The sequence below is a fragment of the Chaetodon trifascialis genome, chromosome 6 (genome assembly GCF_039877785.1).
Source record: "Chaetodon trifascialis isolate fChaTrf1 chromosome 6, fChaTrf1.hap1, whole genome shotgun sequence".
Classification (NCBI taxonomy): domain Eukaryota; kingdom Metazoa; phylum Chordata; class Actinopteri; order Chaetodontiformes; family Chaetodontidae; genus Chaetodon; species Chaetodon trifascialis.
The window spans coordinates 21,772,576-21,794,896 of NC_092061.1; the positions used below are offsets into that span (position 1 = coordinate 21,772,576).

At 41.3% G+C, this 22,321-nt stretch overlaps 1 protein-coding gene across 2 annotated transcripts in view; it reads right to left on the bottom strand.

Moving 5' to 3' along the window:
- Positions 1-22,321, bottom strand: part of LOC139332433 (spermatid perinuclear RNA-binding protein-like) — a 76,224-nt gene that overhangs the window by 48,271 nt on the left and 5,632 nt on the right. The gene's annotated exons all lie outside the window — the stretch shown is intronic.

The following is a 22,321-nucleotide window of genomic DNA, read 5'->3' on the forward strand; positions in this document are numbered from 1 at the left end:
ACCTTGACCTCATTTTCAATGACGGAGCAGAGCAGGCTGATGGTGGTCACTGCTACAGCTCTGCCTTTATTTGCTTCACTGCAAGTCTGTTCTGTTTGCAGAATCACTTTAACCATCCAGTAAAATAAACACAGAGCAGAAGAGAAATAAAGGGAAAAGGGATGTTGATCAATACGACACAATTACTGGGCCAGCAGCAGAGATTTCTGCCTTTCAAAGCCCCACGTTCCCACTCCTACCCTGTTTTGGAACAAAAATTCCCCAAACAGCGGAACTTCAAAGCATTTACAACTGCTCAATAATGGAGGACGTTGCTGCGTGTGAGAGACTGGGAACGCAACACATGAATGCTAACAAGGCTTACTCTCACACCCAAAACGAGGACAGGAAAGGCAGAGCGGTGTCTCTGCCACACTATTCGGTTTGATGATGATCACCTCTTCACGCCACATCTCTGCTCTGATCTGGTTCACATGTCTCTGAAGAGAAAATGAGACTTCACTGACAGTCAATGGCTGCAGAGGAGGAAGAGGGTGGAGGAGAGAGGAAGGTGATGTGGCAGGTAGAGGGTGAGTGGTCAAAGATTACTCATATGGCAATGTAAGTAGCATATTTGAATACAGAATAATTCAGAATTCAGAGGCTGCACTTGTTGCTACCAGATCTGAATAGATGAGGACATCCTGCAGAACATGTTACACATTGAAAATACTTTTCACTGGGAGGAAAAAATAGATGACAAAACTCCAAATCCTGTCCTCCATCAAATCATTCTCACTTTAATTCATTCTCATTAAATCCTTATGTTACATCTAAAACCACATAAACTGTCCAAGGACAGGTGTGCCCACACAGGGCTGACGCTGAGCTGCAGATTTCTTGCTAACCTGGAGGGTTTCCTGGCCCAAACTCCAATTTTTCAGATTTTTCTTAAATTCTGCATTCATTCTACATACAACACAAGAAATCCTTGACAGCAAGTCTGTTGATTTATAATCACACACTACCAAGTAATGCTGATGTGTGATTATGACTCCACTGTCCTTAACAAAATACTTATTCTAACCCAAGCCATCATCTTTCCCTTAAGCTAACAAGTGGGAGTGGCAGAAGACAGGAGCTGTCATGCCATAAAACTCAGTTTTCAACAGTGATGTGCTGGGAAGGCACAAACAAAGGATGTTGTTCTACTGAAGCGCGCCTCACATTAAGAAACATTTCTATGCGTTATCCTGGAGAGCAATGAAGAACAAGGCACTTGAAAGCACAACATGTAAATCAGCCAACAGATTTGGCTGCAACCAAATCCATTTTAATTTTAAGCACTGCAAGCATGCAATGATCTTCTAGCTCTCTATGCCTTATTCACTCGTCTGTGCTTCTCTGTGCTTAAAACAGAAACTTAAACAATAGAAGTAAAAGTGCATTCTGATACATTTGGGTCTGCGGGCTCTGTTTGAATTCGCTGGACTTTGTCACACTCAAGCTCACTCACTTATGATGAGATACGCAAGTCGTCAAACTTGCACTGGGATTTATAATCTAACACAGTCCAAAAACGCACAAACAAGACGTGACACTCAGGAAGAGCAGAAGAAATGCATACAGGAAGACAGAGGAGACGGCAGTGAGGACACTGAGTGATGGAGCAGCGATCATTTCAGCTAAAATGCTTTAAAAACAGTAAATCCTGAAACACATGGCATAAGGACACCAGGACTTCCTGTGCCATCCACGCCTGTACATACTCACATACAGTATTCTGCTGCACTTTTGACAAATTCCCTGTGTGGGCTCATTTTCCCATAACCTTTCATTTCCCTGAAGAGGAGAGGTGATTAAATGAAGATAATTAAGAATACAGCAATGACTTTTTAAGGACGTTGACAAGGCTCCGGTAGCAGCAGATGGCGAGCTCAGCATGTGACAAAAAGACAATGCTGATTAAAAAATAAAAAAAAAAACAGGCCGGAGAGTGAGTGAGAGCACGTAAGCGAGGAAGGTTTTTTTTTTTTTTGCCTCTGAATAAAAATAGACTTTCAACACAACTCTCAGGAGTCATCCTGACAAGCTTTTACATGAATAAAAGCCGATACAGTGAACGATATAAACACGGGGTGCTTTAAAGGCATCTACTCCCGATAAGTCAGGTTTATTTGCATAGTGCTTAATCACAGTTACAGTCTCAAAGGGCTTCACAACGCCCACATTATGAGACAATAAATGAAAACAACACACTCCAACCTCAGATCGTCAGTGAGAACAAAAACCCCGCAAGAGCTTTTTGTTTTATTTCACCAAACAGCAATTAGCATCATTAAACTCCAGTCAAAGGCAAATGTTTGCAGCAATTAAGGCATGAAAGCTAAATCAGCTACAGTTTAGTGACTTGACACAACTGTAGTGCGTTGTTGTGCGTGGAGTGCAAAGGAGCTCGGTTGGTTATGAAGAAGTGGTTATTTATAACAGGACGGGAACAACAGCGGGCACAAACTCTGCTACGGATAAAGGTTTACTTCGGTGTGAAGCAAAGCAGGAAGAGCTTTCACAGCCCCCAGTTACATAATGGATCAAACTATTGGATCATTTCAAATGTTTTGGTACTGTTGCCAGAATGACCTTATCCCGATCTGAGGCTTTTAAGATTGAGTATCTGCCAACATATGACATTTATTCTATTTTTTCCCAATATAATGCAGCTGCATAGCGTACTGCATACTACATTCATAAAATTAAATATGTTTTACAAGCCACATAATACGTTGAAGTAAATGAGTTAAGCTCAAGCAACATTTAAATATATGTTGAAATATAGAGAAAAGTGCGATGTAATGCACAGTAAAGGAGATTCTGTGAAGCCTTTTCAAGTTCTTCAGATATTTGAGTTTGCATTCTGTTGAACGAGGCCGTAAAATAAACCGAAACAAATACCTGCAAGAGAAGTAAAGAGGAGCAGCGAAGCTGTTGTCAGACAGAAGGGTGGAGGCTGGCAGTACAACTGGCAGGTTGTAAAGCAATGTAAGAGATTGCCACTATTGCAATAGCAACAGAGAGTCTACTAAAGTATGAATGATGCTTTCAGATCAACAAACAAAAAGAAAAACACATGCAACAAAAAGCTCACCACACACACACACACACACACACACACACACAAGCGTGCAAACACACACAGATATACAAGATTTATTCTTTTGTTTCATTCAAATGTAAAAATACCCTCTGACAGCCTGATTGTGGTGTTGGGGGTTATTAGTTCCATTCCCGGTGTGTGGAGTAAGGCTGTAACACCACCAGAGTCAGAGGTCAGACTGCAGTCTTGCTAAAAATGCAGCCACTCATGCTGCTTTAATGCACTCTGGACAAAAACATCCACCAAATGGCTGCGCCTGGCCACTCCAAACCATCACATCCTCAGGTATTCTCTCCCTAATGCCTCCTCCACCCTCTCCTGTACCCCGGCCTTCATTTTGAGGAAGGTTAGATGAACTCGGGGAGGGTATTATTCTCGGGCTGTATTTATTTAGGTCGTTTTCACTGCGGGGAACTTTTACGAGCATGCTTTTATGTTCACACAAGACTTCAAATAATGCCCTGTGCAATCCTGTGAGCTTGCACCAGGCGGGATGGGAAGCATAAAAAAAAAAAGCCTTGTTCTCTCATACAAAGCTTTTGTGACTAACATTTGATCTGACAACAAAAGGCAATACAGACTCTCTCATAATAACCCAAGTGCTGGGGCTCACACATTATCCAACACTTTGGGAGTTTTGCTCTGAAATGATGCGTCCAAACGAAAAGCACTCCACCTGCTCAAAGCCCCCAGAACTAATGAAAAACAATATCATAATAAATTGGTAGGATTATATACTAAAACAAAACTTGCAAATAGGACAGTAGGCAAGTGGAGATCATCTCCAACAGATAATGCAGAATGACCTTCAGGTAATGAGATTTTCTTTTCCTGAAATGGACACACATTTTTGTAAATTACCTCATTTATTTGCAGTATGACGCTGCCTCGCCTTACGCATTAAGGCTCTACATGATGGTGTGCAGGAATATGAACACTGTGCTTTATGAACATTAACAGCGCAGAACTTATTTCATTGTGTGTGCAGATTGCAGGAAATTAGATTCAGGATGTGTGTCACATTTCTGCAGAGCCAGAATATTATGTCTGGTGTTCAGTGGAGATGAGGAACCACACTTAAAATAGAGTTTCTTTGGGTCGAAAGCACAGTAAAAGAGTTGCATGTGCAACATTTCTGTAGTCTTCTGAGTAGGTTCATTACTTTAATTCTGGAAAATTGGCAGACAAATTTATCTGTAGCAACTTTTGGTGAGCAATTTCGGGATCAGAGTCTTCTACAAGGACACTTTGACTGGTGGACAGGGGAAGGCGGGGACTGAGTCTACATTTAGACAAGCTTTTTATTCTTTGCTGAAAAATTAGCACATTCTTCAACAACTGTAGTCCATTCAAGACAAAGTTCAATAAGTGCTGCATTCTCAGATTATGTATAATTACTACTATTTAACCTCTGAGCCCTCAGATCTCCACTGGATCATAAAGAGTTCTCTTTACTTCTTCAGACAATTATCCACAAACAGTCGAAAACTGCTCACTCATACTCAAACCAGCTCATTAACTTTTTAAGCGATTAAGCAAGAAAATAATTTGCAGATTCATCAATGATTTAAATTATGGACTGTGGCCCTAAATCTCCTAATTATATCTAGATTAAACAATTGTTCAAATGTTTAGTAGTGAAACCATAAGTTTAGTAAATGTCTGAAGATAGTGAAAAATGTTATATCATCTTTCAGAAAGACAATTCAATTTGTTTTACAGAAAACATAAAAAGGCAGGAAACTATCACATTGAAGGCACAAGATCAGAGAATGTTTCGTATTTTTGACCACAACTGAGCACTAATAGTTTTAGTATTATATCGACTATTATGAAACTCAGTATTCTAAAACTAAGTCTACTTATGTAGCCCCCAAGCACAAGCTTGTCCTGCAGGATTTTAACACGTCTTCGATCCTGAGACCCTTGATAAGAACAACTGGAAAAACACTTGTGCACATTTCTGAAAAAAGAAAGGAAACCTTAATTAAGTGCCCTCATTATATTACATTCAACTGCTGACCAGTTGCATGCAACATGTTAACTTTTTTTTTTCACCACAGCCAGCATTTCACCCTTGACACACGTTAAAGTACACCAGCAGTACATGTATGGTTTAGTTGCGATGTTTTAGAGTTGGAGGTGGTGAATGTGCAGGTAGGTCAGGATCATAAGAACTACTTCTTGTGCACTTAATTTCAAGAGCAATATGAGTCCTGACCTGCTAACCTGACCTATTCTCTCCAGCTCCCCTCTAATGTGTGGGTGCTCGCACCAGCACCGCAGAACAGTGAGCGGACCATAATGTATTTCAGTGCAGGTACTGTAACCCTGAACATTATGACTCCTCACAGCAGAGCAACATATTTCATCGGCTGCACAAATTCTCTGTGATCTTGCAGAGCCGGAGATGCCTGACTACTGCAGAGCCAATAAAACTGACTACAAACATTATATAAGTGAGCCACAGCTGGCAGGAGGTGGGCTGCAGAGGCACTCTGCAACATGGATACACACACACACACACACACACACACACACACACACACACACACACACACACACACACACACACACACACACACACACACACACACACACACAGAGAGACATGGTGGACATGGTTATACTTATCTTTAAAAATACTGGGGTAATCACCAAGCATGCACTGATATTACCGCCTGATCTTGGATCTTGAGTAGTGGACAGCACCAAATAAAAATCAATCTTACTGACCGTAGAATATGAACAAAAAGGTAACTTAGTCTTGCATTACATTCTATATATTTTAGTGACTAAAGAAAGCACTAGTGATTTAAAAAGTACAGGTTCTCAAATTCTTACCATGTCAAATATGAGTGGGCCGGTTTCATCACCATCACTGGGGTCAGATTCTGCCACGACGTGGATTTAATACGTTCATTACCATGATGTGCTTTACTGTGGCTGTGATAACATGCAGGCAGAGACTCGAACTTGTAGAACTGAAGGTACATCCAGTAGCTAGTATTTATCACTGACTGCGGTAACATGAAGACGTAGAAGGTAGCATTATGAACAATGCAGGCCAATTTCTTGGTTGTTGGCTGAACCAAGAGATGTCCCCACAACAACTGGGAAACTCTTAGGCTATATGTTTGTGCTAATCATTTTATTTCAGATCAGGGCCAATTCAGTGAAAACTGAAGCGCAAGGATGGATCAATATAGACTTCAAACTTAGAACTTGTAAGTTTTGCCATTTTTATGTAGCTTTACTGTTTGTTTTGTTGGTTAGTCTGTTGAATTTGGCACTAGCACGTTTTGTGGCTAATGTGGACAGTAGCATGTAATGCAGACCTACACACTGGAGCAATGTTGGAGTATATAATATTGAGGGACAGTCAAGAGAAACTGTATGAACCTTAAGCCTCATTTGAAGCCAGTTAAATACCCAGAGGAGTAGCTCTGTTATCTATGCTCTGTGTTACACTGACTGTTGTACTTAAATAATAACTCTGGGTTTTCTGCCAAAGTATATGATGTTGGTATGTGTCTGGGCAGAAGCGGCAATAAAAGTAGTGCCATTACGATTTTAACTACATTTCTCAGTAGTGTGGTGGTAGTGCTGCTGTTTTTTGAATCAAATAGCTTTTCACTAGCTGAGTTCTTTTATAGTGTCGTAGCATCCACGCAAGCTACATGCCCTCGAGCGTCTCTGAAAGTCAACTGCAGCTGAGCTTTCTGCTGCTGTCTGACATAGAACTGCTATAGATCAGCGTGTGACGCTACCACCATAACCACAAACGTGAGCAGCCCTTTTAGTTTTTTTAATACCGTGATATAATAACGTCACTTTAAAAAGACAAACAAAAAATATTTAGAATGATATTAATTTCAGATCATGACTGGTCAGGGGTCAGATCCATGTCCCAAAAAAATTCAGGATTAAATAGCAGCCAGAAAGAAAAGAGTTTTTCGTAAACCACAAATTGGGAATATGTGACAGGATGATGTGATTTAGTAGAGGTAGAAAAGCCTGTATGAAAATAATGTGTGAAAATCATCAAAATAAGTTAGGGTGTTAATTAACATCTGCTCGTCTCTCTCAAGCTTTTCAGACTGCTGACGGAGCTGACATAATGGTCTTCTTTAAAAAGCTGTTATCCTGTATTTCAGGCTCGGATCTGCACGTTTTCTTCACATTTGTTTTCAGACGAGATGCGAGATGGGATCAGGGTCTCTGGAAAAGTGATAATTGGAGAGCGACGGCTCCAAACATCAGGCGCCATCAAGGTTGAAGAAGGCGAAGCAAAGCAGCAAGGGTGACAGAGCAGACGCCTGCTTTAACGATCCAACAAACAGCTAAAATAAAGCACATCAACTATTCTGAAAGCGAGTGCTTTGCACCGTTCTGACAGGCTTATGACACTATCTCTACAGCAGCGCGTAACATGAACTGTCACACATTTAGGATGGGTATGTTTTTATGGAAAAGTTAGACAAGTCTTATATGTTGATGGCATGATGATTAGAGGATGTTCGAATGTTTGTTTACGAATGGAAAAACCAGCAGCAGCCTGTCTCCTGCCTTTCATGAGTCTGTGTCTTTTGGGTATGTTCAAAGGTTCAGCGTGCTTGAAACAAACACTGTCTTACTGCCACGTTGAAGGCCAAAAGCTGTTCTGAAAGGCCTCACCAGATGTCGAGGTGAAACGTCCGCCACCATAGCCTCCTCCTGGCTGCTTCCCACTGCCTCTCTGATCTCTGTCCAAGAACGCTTTTTGTGCCTTCATAGTCTCGACATGATTCACACAAATCAGGATAACAGCGCACACAAAGTTGCCCTCAGTTGTACAAACGACAAGTGACATAGAGAAGTTCAAGCTCTGACCTGACCAATCACTGTGTAAAGTTGCCGTAATTGTCGGTTTCAGAAACTTCAGAAACATCTGAAAGGTGTGGGGGAGAGGATTTCAGACACTGTTAGACGACCCGACAAGCACTTTGTTTGAAGCACACTGAGATCCTTGACTTGTGTACAAATTAGCTCTAAGCTTTCAATTATATTTCCATCTTGCATAACGACTCGTAGCAAAACAACTCTGTGCTTCTGCTTTCTATGGGACTCAAAGTCAGTGCTGTCTGTGGTGGAAGAAGTCCTCAGATCAGTAAATGTCCTGAACTCAAAATGTTACATAAATAAACGTACAGAAGTATTATCAGGAAAATGTACTTAAAGTATCAGAAGTAAAAGTACTCAGAATGGCTCCCTTCACTGTAAATTATTCTGTTTTGATAACTAATAGATACATTACTAACATTTTAATGTTGTAGTTTGTAAATGAGGAGCTACTTTGAGACTCTTTGCATACTTCTGGGTAGATTAGCAGTACAGTTCTCCAGTTCTCGTGTCATACATGCATATCATGTGCTATTTTTCATTTAACAAGTAACTAGTGAGAGAAAGAAAAATGTAGTGGAGTAAAAAGTACAATATTTGCCACTGAAATGAGTAGAAGTATGGCAGAATTACTCAAGTAAATGTACTTGGTTACATGCCGTCCTTGGTTGCTGCTCCTTGCATCAGAAACATTTTCAGCTCCCACAGCACCTTTTGAATCGGAGTCTCAGTGGATAGAGCAACCCTGCGTTCTGAGGTTCAGAATGACAGTCATGTATTTTTTTAAACTAACAGTTTGCTTGTGTAAAATCTTCATGGTTAATGTAACTAGCAACTATAGCTGTTAAATAAGTGTAGCAGAGTAAAAAGCACAACATCCCCTCAAATGTAGTATTGTAGAAGTACAAAGCAGCATAAAATGGAAATAGTCAAGCGCAAGTACCTAAGAAAGTACTGCACTTAATTAAATGTACTTCATTACTTTGCACCATTGCCAATTTTGTCAGGGGGTGGGAGTAAAAAAAGATGTCAATATGTTATACATGAACGGCTCATGCTTCAGCCTGTAGTTATCTTCTTCAGTTGTTCAAATCTGCACCACTGGCGTCATGCTGCATTGGCTACCACAGCAGCAGCGTCTGTTTGCACGGTGACCATGGACACACACACACATCAATCAACTGTACCACTCTGACACTGAAGGAAAACTCTGTATCTTATGATAATGGCATCTGAAATCACAAGTCTTTTGACACGACTTCAATGGAGATACTGAGATCACTTCAGAGTGATTCCAGCACTACATGTGTGATGTCAAGTGGGAAGTGAAAGAGGGGTGAAACTTATGAGGTAAAATGTGTCAATCAGGCACAGAGGGTTTAAACCAGAAGACAGAATTGGATCATTTTAATCTCTCCTGTTTCAGAACATGCAGAAACCTCCAAGTGATGGGCGAAACGGACAAACTGCCAATTCTGAACATAAAGCTTTTGGCTGGTGACTCATGGCTTGTTTCCACCCAGTGAGCGAGCCACACCAGACCTCTCCACAGACTGGTTAGCGTCTGATCATCACCACAGCTTTAGAAGCAGATTGAGGGAGCTACCTGCGTGATCACCTGCTGATCACTGGCTCTGCAGGAACCTGCAGTAGAGGCAAAGACTGGGTGGGCCCTGAGGTGACTTTATAAAGCCTGGCTGGGCAACGCCCACACAGAGGGATCAGGAAACACAGCTGCTTTGTTATGAAACAGCAGCTTCAGAGTTTTTATTTTTTCAGCAGAGGATTAGGCCTTCATTAATGCATTAATGGATCAGTGCTACACTGTGGACCTGAAAACATCCAAGTAAGCACAACACTCTCATCCCTGTCTGCTACTAAAAGCAGCAGCAGCAGCAGCATGTGTGTGTGTTTATATATATATGTGTGTGTGTCTCAGACTAACATTGTGTGTGTCAGTTGGTTGTTTTTGTGTATGAGGCATGTGTCATGTTGATAAGACATACTTGTTGATTCAAAAATAGATCTTCAGTGCGGAAATAAAAAACATAACCTGGTGGCTTCAGCTCAGAATCTAGAATCTATAGGTTTGTCGTCGCGCTAAATGACAGCTGGTTCCCACATGTGAGAAACAACTGAGCCAATCAAAGCTTTGCGGGCGAGGTTAGGAACAGGGACGTCATCTTCTCGGGCCAGAGCCAGAAAAATGGTACCAGAAAGACGAACACAAAATGGCTGACATGACACAGCTGTACAGGTTGTTGTAAGCTGAGGGGAAAAAAAATATATAAATCTGCATATTTATGCCATTCACATGGATAATCTAATCTGCTCCTATCTGCCACTGCCACAGCTTCAATATTGACTGTAACTACAATCAATGTTTGCACAACCCCGATTCCAAAAAAGCTGGAACATGAAACAGAATGTGATGATTTGCTATTCCTTTTTAACATGTACTCAACTGAAAACAGTACAAACACAATATATTCAATGTTTCATCTCATCGACTTCATTGATTTTGTAAATATTTGCTTATTCTGAATTTTTACGCAGGAGCACGTTTACAACACATTGGGACAGGAGCAACTAAAGACTGGGAAAGATGTGGAACGCTCCAAAAACACCTGTTTGGAACATTCAGCAGGTAAACAGGTTGACTGGTAAAAGGTGATAGTATCATGATTCGGTATGAAAGGGACATCCTGGAAAGGCTCGGCCGTTCAGCTCTTTTCCAGCTGTTTCTGTCAAACAAGCTCTAAAAATGTCCTCTCTACTGCCAGCAAACCACACAGCAGACAGACAGTAAGCAGCGAGCTTGTGGAGAAGGTGCAACAGGTAGCAGCTAGAGAGCCACATACTTGTCTCTGGAGTTGGTGAAGACCAAAATAAAGCTAAAAAAAAAAGTGACTGCTGGACTTTTATTCATCAGGTAGACACAAACACATCATGAACTGAATGAGCATGCTGCTGTGTGCCTGCTGGATGTATACGTAGACAACTGCTTGCTAACTCAGTTGCCAAATGAACAGCTTGTCGCACTGACCTCAAGTGGCCACAAAATATCAATTCATGCAGGCTTGAAGGTCTCTTTCACTGATGTCAGTACAAACCATATTAAATCAAAGTTGGTGCAGGATTTCACCTCCCAAATGAAGTACCCCCCCAGTTTTAATGTTAACTGTAAGACCTTCTAGCATTCAGTGAGTCATTTTATTTATCAATTCCTCCTCAAAGACAATTTATGAGCAAATCAGTGGCTGAAATGTTCAAGTTCTGAGATCGCTTGCGGTCCTGGATCAGGTCCCAGACAGAAAATGTCTCACACTCAATATGTCAGACGAAATGAAAGAAGTAAACAAAGTATTGGCTCAGTTTAATTATCGCGTCTTCAATCACCGTCTCCGCTCAGCAGCTGTGGGGGTTTGAACCAGTGACTTTCAAGACACTTTCACACTCTGCATCGAGGTTTAATGGTAAACTTGTCAATCAGCCAGAGAATAAAAGACAAATGCCAAAACTCTTTCAAACAATTTGAAAAGTTTCTCTGGGAGGAATTATAAGAAAACTTAGTCAAACTGTGAATGTCAGGGTATTGTCATAAAGTAGAAATGTAACCGCCGGTCGTTGCATCTCCCAGATAAAGCCATCTTTGTATCGACAAAGACTCAAAGGAGGATTTCTGCCAGGAAAGAATGAGAATGAACAGAGCTGAGAGAGCTGCTGCTGCCTCCTTCAAACCTGCTTTATTATTCTACTGCACAGAAAGAAGCTTGCCTTGCATTTTTATTGCTTGCTGTACTATCTTCTTTATTATCCTTACAGTATACTGTTTGTAAAGCACTTTTGACTCTGGAAGTTTTTTATATAGCAGATTCAGTTTACGTTTCTTGCATGTGGGTGGTTGTGTTTCTGTTTACAGGTGTGTGTCAATATTAATTATGGAGGACATGATCGTTTTTATGTGGCATGCTGACAATAAGAGGGTTTCTGTAAATCAACTGGAGATCTTTCCTGTTTTAAGGGACCACATCAGGGTTTACAAGGCCTTCGTCTTTGAAGGTATGTGTAAGAATTGGACACCTGCTGGCAGCTTTACTTCATACAATACACTTCAAAGCAGTCAAACTGGCCAATACTGCAATTAGGGCTGGGCGATATGGCTGAAAACTCGATCACGATATGTGTTTTATATCGGTAGATATCGATAATTATTGATATTTTTTATTACCTATTTAAATTAAGGACCAGGAGAAAAATACATTCAATTTAAAGGAAGTGATTGATTCACCTTCTGGTGAATAAAATGTTTTCAGATATGTGTAGTGTTTTGGAAACATAGCAGAAACTGAGGTAGACTTGACATCTATAACATACAAACAAACAAACATGATAGACAGTAGCTACAGTAAGATTGACTGAACTATAAAACCAGCCTAGACAATGAACAACTTTAGTCACTCTTCTTACTCTAAACATACACGAACTATTCAATTATATTTTTACTGCAAGTGTGTTTAAGAAAAAAATTTCTTCGCTCGCTGCAGCGCTCACTTTCTATTTCTCATCTCACTCCTCGCGGAGCATCAAACACGAGACAACGAGATGGCGCAACCGAACTTGATAATGTTACATGATTGGTGTGTTAGTGTTTCTCTCTCACTGATTAGCGATTACTCCCTACGTTGCCCGGTTACCTGAGAGCGAGTGCCTTTGTTCATGCAACCAACCTCGCTTTGCAACTTCAGGTTTCTTCCGTCAAAGAAAAAAAAATTATCGAATGTTTTATCGAACGCATTTTTTATTGATATTGATGACGTGTTTATCGTGAGACATATCGCTATCGTTTTATCGCTCAGCCCTAACTGCAATACTAGGTACTATGACAAACAAAACCAAAAAACACTGGTTTCAGCCAACAGGTCCACAGACGATCAGCAATTGGTATTGGTGGCAAAAATCATGATCAGGGTATCCCCCTCTATAATTACTACCAAATTCTATCTTTCTACAGAACTTCCAAGGAGACTGTTGTCTTAAGTAAAGTGTAAAAAACTCCTTGACAGCGACCAGAGAAACAAGATTTATCCTTCATGAAAGTTCATCTGAATTTTCAATACATCATTATCTGTCAGCTGCTCGTGGGGTGTTAAGGATCAGTTTCAACCAGCTACAATGAGGATCAAAGCCGAACTGGCTGTAATACAGCAAACACAGTTGATTACGTTAAGCCTCCGGTGCTGACAGTCAGGACATCCCCACAGACGGTTCATTTAACACCAACAAACAAGTCAGTCAGGAGACTTTAACACGTGCGAAGCAGCAGTTCACCTCCTGGACACAATTTCAGCTCCTTGCACTGCCTCCAACCAATCAGAACAGAGTGATACATGAAGTGAATTGCCTGTGGTGTGTGCAAGCAGTAGGTGGTGTGTGTATATGTGTATATGTGTGTGTGTGTGTGTGTGTGTGTGTGTGTGTGTGTGTGTGTGTGTGTCTCAGCCAGGTAATAGGGACATCATGTGGCCATGCACGGCTAACCGCTCAGAGCTCAGCACTCCAAGGAGCTCACAGGACAGTAAACATGGACAGAGACTTACAGAACATTTCCGCTGCAGGCCTCTACGCCTCAACCCATCTAACGTCTACATCTCTATGTTGCTGGTGCATTTTATATTTGGGGAAATGTCTGTCTGAATTACAGGGTTTTGTTTTTTTTAAGATACTCTCACCAATTACTTGCCATTCTTTACAGTAACAATCTGACATTTGGCAAACAGTACTCTTTTGCTTTTATTCATTTTTAGGCTTTACATGTTTTTCAAAGATGTATCCAAAATCCCACATAATCATATTACGTGAGGGTCAGTGTAACAGTCACCAAGGCCATATTTTGCTCCAGCTAAATATTATTCTACAAAGGAAATGTCAACAAAAGCAGATAATGCATTAGTGAATCAGTATTAGTTCAGGATATTTTGTTCATGGAAACACTCAAACTTGACTTGTAGACCGCTGCTGATGTGAAGTTTTTGGGTATTAGAAATCCAGAGTTTCATCTCATTGGTTTCACCTTCCTCACATAGGATTCTCATCTATTTTTAGTGCAGTCGTACATATATGGACATATGCGGACAGAATGAAAATGTCTTTCCCAGACTTGCCTGGCAGCTCTGTGTGAACTCTGAATAAAGTACCAGTGTAAGAAGCTAATTATAATATCCAGCAGCGTAGTATTGGGCATCGGTCCAGGCAGCCTTCATGGGCCGAGGCCAATTCACTACATCCATTCACCTCATACAATCCCCAGCCTGGGAGAGTGATATCGCAGCGGTGAGACTTTTCAGCTCACTGTACCCCAGCAGACCTGCTGCCACAACACCTGAGGTATCAATAAAGCTGCGAGCTGCTATTCTAACTCCACTCTTGACGTTTGGAGCAGTCAGGCTCACAGAGGCAGAGGGGTGAGGCAGCAATCTACACTGTGGTTTTACAGGCTGTTTCGTTCTTTATATTCTAAAATATGGATGATTGGACTCATTTTAAATATTAATCCTCCCAACACGAGATGAGACAAGAATTTTCGATACTGACTATACTTGTGAGGGCAGCTTCCCTGGGACACGTGTATTGTTAGTGTTGCGTTAAAAGTAAAACTTGGAGTTTTCTTTTTGTTTTAAATAGATGTATAAGGGAAGATTGTGAAAAAGGTTTATTGAAATCACTGGACTAACTTCGGCAGCCTTCTCGCATCGAATGGTTCAAATTTTTGAGCAGTTCCACCCTTTAGTCCCTTGTGTTTAAACAAACTGACTTTTTTATTCATAACTGATAATGAAAGAATTCAAAAATTAAAAAAAACAATGCCAGTCTTTCCATACAGCTTGCAGCATGTCACCATCTTGACAGATTAGCTGCAGATGGTTTAGATGAAAAAACAGAGCTGTGCAAGAAACAAATCCGCACCTGACAAGCAGCTCCCCCTCCTTAAAAAGTCTAGTGTGAAGTTAATCTGAAAGGTCACCTCCAGACTAAGATGGAAAAATCGGAAAAAGCATCTTTTTCTATCCGTCTGGTCTAACCCTAATCCTAAAATGGCATTTTTCAGAATTGGAGCTTTTGGATAACAGTCTCCAGAGTGGATAAATGTGAAAACACTTGTCTCACTTCTAGGTGTGAACGAAGAAAACAGTGCCTCTCTGTGTGACAGAAAAGCTCAGAAACCAACCTTCTGTTGCCTCTGATCCTCTCTGTGATCACTCATTTTAAACATGAAAATAGCTGATCAGCTCAGGCGTTGGTGATGACGTTTACAGTCTGTTTAATTTGTCAGAAGACTTCACAGTCAGTGATTTGACCAGGTACTTAACAGGTAGCGTCTATTAGTTTGTCCTTGTTCAGAAACAGAAAATACATTTTAGGAGAACAACTATTTGTGGTCGGCTTAAGCATAAATGGGATCTGAACAACACTTCAACTTGTTCAGACTCGCCTGGATGTCTGTCCCACTGTTTGTCAACTGAAAGAAGGAAAAAAGTCACTGTTTCTCTGTGTTTTCACATGTAAAGAGCGTTTTCAGATTTAGCCAGCTGTGTGCGGATGGATCCTTGGCCAGCAGATCCGCCAGGACAGCCAAAAACACAGTCTGTGTGTGAGAACCTAAACACACTGAGAAATACAAAGAAAGTCAAGCTTGTATCTCCTCAGCTGGGCCTGGACATGATGTGATTCCTGGACTCCAGTGAGCTCAGGTGAAGCTGCAGGAGAGTCTCGTCTGAGGCAGCGAAGACCACTAATGGCTTTCATTAGTGCAGCTCTGGATGCACAGCATTCATCCTGGACTCCACCTTATCACATTCACAGCTCACGTACCGCCACAGAGCAGCCCTGCTACCAAGAGTAAAACAAGAGCGATCCTACAACCACACATCCTCTCCACCTGACCAGCAGCACTTTAACTTGCCCAGGTGACCTCAGAGATCACTTTCTGTATGTGTGTACCCTCTCTTCAGACTAACCCTGGGTTTGAAGATTTGATTTTTTCTTGTGTGACCAACAAGTAATTTTACTGCTGACACAAATCTTCCTTGCTACAGCATGTGAAATGAGATACTCCGCCATAAAACAGGGCATAGTCAGTATTTGTGCTGTTAGACTAAAATGTCATGTGAGTGCTTCAGTTCAGTGATTTAGGGATGTGTCAGCATGTTCCATAAGATGATTTGTCATATACCGTTTATACTGAAGCTCTCCTCCCTTTCATATCTCTGGATGTATTCGACCACAGTGGGCAAAAGAGCTAATCTATGAGCAGATCTGCTTTATGGGAATATTGGACATACAGGCTTGTTGCCTCACATTGCTACATTTGTCAGGTACGCTAAACAAGCTTTTCTGCATGGTTATTTTAAGTAACCATTTATGGGGTGGACAAACTATGTACAGTAATAGGGACACTATCGTTACAGAAGTGGAGTGTTTTGCCTGCCTGATTTTGCAGATTTGATCATTTTTCCTTGACATTTGGGCTTCTACCATGGGTAAACAGGCTGCGTAATTCAATGGTTTCTTTTTTTCATCTGTTTTCATTGTGTTTATCATTTATATACGATTGCAAGTCTGCACAGGGTGTTTTATTTTGAAAATTTACCAGATTCTCTACAGTTTCTTGCCAGGCTTGATCTGCTCTCTGCAACTTGATATAGCGTCCATCAAAAATAAACTATGGGGTGAATTCTCCGCAGAGCAGGGCAGGGAACCACTTCTGCGATGCTCCTGAAACGCACCGCAGTGTGACTGGTGGAACTGTAAGCACTGTCTACAACGGCTATAATAAGCTCTGGCAGCCAGAGCGCAGCGCAGCCACACCCAGAGGAATTTAGGGGTAAATTATCTAAAAAAACATCTTTGGCATTTCTGCTCTGCACGTTCTTCTTGTTTACTGGCCAGCTGATAGAGGCTCTTATTCTGAAATAAAATGACATATACTGTACTGGCGAAAACTGGCGACAAAAAGTCTTGTCATACAGAATCAGATTATCCTCCAACTGCACCCTCTCTACTCTTCAGACACACCATCACACCAGCTGCCAGGCTGGCCATTCACTGGAGCGGACAGCAGTGAACTGGCTGGAGGCGGGAGGTAACTCCAGAGCTGTGAGAGAATCACTTAGCTGGTCTATTAGATGCAAGAGGTGTCACTGGGGATTATTTTTGTTTGCCTACTGCTGATTTTGGTCTCAACCGGAGTATTTTCTTTGCTTCAAACAGCTGTTATATTGGTCTCGTCAAAGGCAACAGACTCCATTAACAGAACAGTTCAACAGTAATTTTATCAATGTAAATCACACTTCACTCAAACTTGATAAAAGCTAAAAAAAAACTCACCAATACATTCTTGTTTTGTCTTTTCACTGTTCCAACAATCACCAACAACTCTGGTTTGCTTAGAAAACTTCTGGCCTTTGGAGGAATTTAGTTGACCCTAACCCTACCCCTGCTGTTGTCGAGTACATGATGTGTCCATATCCACCAGAGCTACTTCAAAACTTTATAATGGGCAACATTATACAGACTTATGAGAATGGAAAAAATGCGAAACTGAGTTAGAAACTAAAAATCTCCACCGACATCAGACTCGTCATATTTTCTTTATGTTAGCTGCTCTTTAATCTGTGATCCCATAATCTACTCAACAGTAAGGAGAATTCATTAACATTTACCTCTTTTAATCAGTAAATAATCAACAATAATCCAAAAAATGTGAATAGATGAAAATTCAGTGCAGATTTCTTCTGACTTGTCACTCACAGACGGTTGGCAGCAGATGACATGATACTGAATAAAAGGCCAAATTTGACTCCGTATATCAGTCTAACCCTGAAATCCATTTCTTATGCTTATCAGGACTTGTGAGACTTGTGTACGAGCTCCGTCCTTCACCTGGGGGAGCTGACTGAATGTGCCAGCACAAAAGAGGATGTGAAGACCGTCCTTTCATGCTGTCAGAACAGAGTGTGAATATTTCAGTCCCTGTGAAATTGCTGGCAAAGAGCTCTGCTTCTCTGTGGGTCCTTTTCAGCGAGCCTCAAACAAGCGGCGCTCGTCCTCCACCAGTCGAGCAGCACTTTAAGATATGCGAGGGAAATCTTAAGGGGAGTGACGCCGCCTGGTGCGGGGATTCACTTCTGGGCTGTCAACAATCAGGTGGGCCTGTTCACCCCGAGCGGCATGACAACTACTGAGCCAAAGTGAGGCTCAGGAAAACAGCCTGCAGGAGGAACACACTGAGCTGTTACTGCGCTGAGCTTACCACGAGATGTACCAACTCTGGAACCCTCAAATTCAAAACCAGCATAAGGTTACAGAAATTAAAGTATTCTTATTTCTATCACGTTCAGCTTGTCATCTTCCTGCCTTTACTTCCTGTGTTCCAGTTTGTGGTTTGTCTATTCAGTGCCTACTGCTGCAGTCATTTCTTTGCACCAGCTGCTTTCACTGAACACTAAAAGCATCACAGCTGATCTTGATCCTGAATCGAGTGACTTGATGAAACTGATCAGAAAGCAGCTCACAAAACTCTAAAAAGTTCAAACTTAATAGACGATATCTTAGTGAGGGTGCAAGGTCAGCACACACCTGAGCTCTAACTTAACAGACAAATATGTCCTCATGTATTATTAAAGCAGAGCATTAGGAGTGTAGAAAGTGTGTGGTTCATCTGTTGCTACTGCTGACGAGATATATATTACAAATGAATCAATGTGAAATGTGTAATGTGAAGGAGGTTGCTTGTCGTGACTGAGTCACGGAGAATTATCACTAACTCTTCAGCTCCTGTCAGCTCTGCAAACATTTTAGCATCGTTTCACCGCTCTTTTAGCTCAAAACAGAGCTAAAATGAGACTGAATGTTTGACTTGCATTCATCAATTGGACACAAACACAACTCCAAGTGAATGATAATGTTGCTCTGTATCTTCTTGTTGTGTACATATCTTTTACAAACACATTTCCCATACTGACATTATAAGCAGATAATATGTCAGTTTTGTGTTTACAGCTTCTTGCTCTGAACCCCTGTGGTAAAAAAAAAAATCACTTCATGCAAATTTAAGAATGAATCAGGATACATAATTTAGGCCGTGTTCAGTCCGACATCAGCGCCGTATGAAGAAACACAGTCTCCTGATGCTTTTCAATTAGGCCACTGCGCTGATGGAGCAGGTATGCCAACATACTGTAGCGCCATGGTCGGTGATATGGACAAAATCTTCTATCACAGTGTATGTGATTTTATATCATAGTAACAGTATACATCACAGTCTAGTAACTGTTATTTAATATAATTAAGAGATGGTTTAAAATAACCATACCATACACTGTTCATATTTGATTGTTTTTTTTTTTAAACTTCCATGCAAACAGAAACAATTGCTCATATGAGACAAGTTAAAAACAAGGACTCAAAACAGTAAAACTAACATTGTGGTTCCAATTGAGAACAGCAGAGATGCAACAGAGGTGCATTATCTCCACCGTCGCTCTCATATCACTTGAGAACCTGAGAATCACATGACCTTGCAAGGCAGCTGGATTGCTACGTTGTGTTGCTCGCCTTGACTATACAGCAGAGACACTAAAGCCGTTTTCTCATGCAAACTCCTGATAATGTCCACAAAATCAGGTGCGGACATTGTCCAGAGTTTCCCTTTCACACATATAGCACATTTGGCCATGATGCTCTCTCACTCCGTTTGATTTAGGTGGAGCATGCGGGAGGAGGAGGACTCATCCACATTGATGACTGTTTTCCCTTTGATACCGATACTACCGATATCGGTACCGATGGACATCTCTACAATTTCATTAAAAGAGTGGAAAGCAACATACAGGAAAGCAGAAAAGAGTACGAAACAGCTCCACACCTTCAGCGTCATCAACATGGCCACTCGCCCGCCCGTGTAGCAGTGCAGACACTGTGAATGACGGTGTGTAAATACTGTTTAAGGGACAGCTCCCACGGTGGAAACAGTACTGCCAAATCTATACCGGGGGACACATTTCTACCGTCACATGGTATATACTCTCATACCGCCCAACCCTACTGTAGACGACAAAAAAAAAACTGATTCAGTCTGCTAAATAATTCAATAAACGTTCTTTTATCTAACTCCAACTGCTTGCAAATCATCAAAGCTTATATATTTTTCTGTTTTTCGTAAACGACAACTAAACAACAGCAAACAGCACTGGAAATAAAGTTTAAATAGGAATTAATATTGTGTTCTGTGGTCTCAGCCTGCATATGAGCGATCCCTCAACATGTCTCAAAAGGTACATGTAACATATGAGCTGATGGCCCTATCATGGCGGTCCATGAGGGGTTTGGGAAACGAGTCCCAGGGCTGGCAGAAGCAGTCAGCTGGCAGCTACCACAACTCAAGCATCCAGAGTGCTGCAGGGTCTCTGTTTTCAGAGCACATCAAACGGCTCAGGAGAAGAGACATCCTCAGGGACTCTCATGGAAAATGCTGTGTCCCGGATGATGAAGAATTTATTTCAGCCGGGCAAAGTCAGAGAGATGGTTGGTTCAGATTGGATTCCTTCTCTTCTGTCATCATCAGGGCTCGAAAACGAGGCTACTTTCGGAGGTTTACACAGAAGTGCAGGATGAGCTGAGCTCTCAAAGCTCTTTGGGTGAAATGAGAGAAGATGGAACTGATGGCAGCAGGAACCTCTCTGCTCAGGTTTCACTGCTTCACCTCAACAGACCCGTTCAGTTACACTGAGGAGATGCAGTCAAGGCAACACATGAGAGGGAAGCAGGGTTGGATGATCTTGGCAGCAGGGTGAGTAAACAATATGCTAAAGCAGGTATCACTAAATATTAATATCAATTCATAATTGATGTGGGTGCAGTGTTATGTGAGGCCGATGTGCAGTTATGTGGTCAAATGCTGACGATACAGGCTGCAGAAACACAAAAGAATATATATATGTTTTCTCTGTTGTTGGTCTTTCTGTAAACTAGCTTTTACTTTAAAGATGGCGATGCATACCACAATTTCTCTACCACATACCAGACAGTAAAGACATCTTCCTCCGATTCATGAACCCAATATTGTCTAAATCCTACTCACGAGGATTAAGATGATCAAATTTTAAGATAAAAAAAAATATCTATTTGAATTAGAAAGGCCCTTGCAAACAAATATTGAGGAATCAGTCAGTTGGAAAATCTGACTGACCTGTTAACCTCGTCTGTATGTAAATGAAAGATTTGCCATCTGTACGCCCAAACTCAGTTATACAAAATCTTTTTGTACTTCAGCTTGTTTATTTTGAGTTGCTAAAAAGGGCTGACAGCCTTAAACACAAACATGTTTTATTTACAATGCCATAAAACACAGAAAAAGAATCTGCAAATCCTCCCAAGCCGAGCGTGGTGTGGAAGAACGTGACTGTCCTGCACAAAGACTAGTCCTGAAACTCCATGTCGCACCTTTAGGAGTCAGACCGCATCACCCAACATCAGTGCTGAACCACATTAGTGATCTTGTGTTTGAATGGGAGCATCTCTGCCACTGTCGGATATGTTTCTGGCAAATTAATCCTTCATTTCAAATATATTTTCACAATGAAAAGGTGTAGTAGATCCCTCTGCATTAAAGAATTCTAACATCAAAGAATTGAAGACAATATAGGCAGAAACTGAGAATACATGTTTTTTTCATCATGGAAATTGAGCAGTATCAGGAGGGAATATCAAAAACCTTGAGATATTCACTTAGCGGATAGCTCTGCCGCGAATACGCTGCATGATGCTGCTGAGAGGGCGAATCAAAAGGATGGCATCGCAGCCATTTCCGCATGGACTGCAGAGCCAGAAATGATCCAAAGCAGCTCGGGGTTTATTTAAAAAACTATGTGATGGTGCTCCAGAGCAGATCATCACAGCGTGTTGGAAAATGACCAAGCGGAGGGTGTGAAGCTGTGCAGTTACACCAAGATGCCCCAACAGCACATGAAAACAGAACCACAAATTATTGTTTTAAGAGTCCTGGTTAGATGCACACTGTTGATACGTCGCAGGCAACATCCAAGCTTTCAACAGGACAAATTACAACTCACAGAGACACAAGATGAACTGAAAGGCACATTATCAGTTTAAGAACAATGTAATTAAGTGTAATAGTGATAGTATAATAGTAATAGTATACAGTGAAACCCTCACATTTCCCGAGACAGTTATTGTCCCATCTTTTCCACTCTGTAAGCATTAAAAGCTAACCTGCAAGCTAATGTT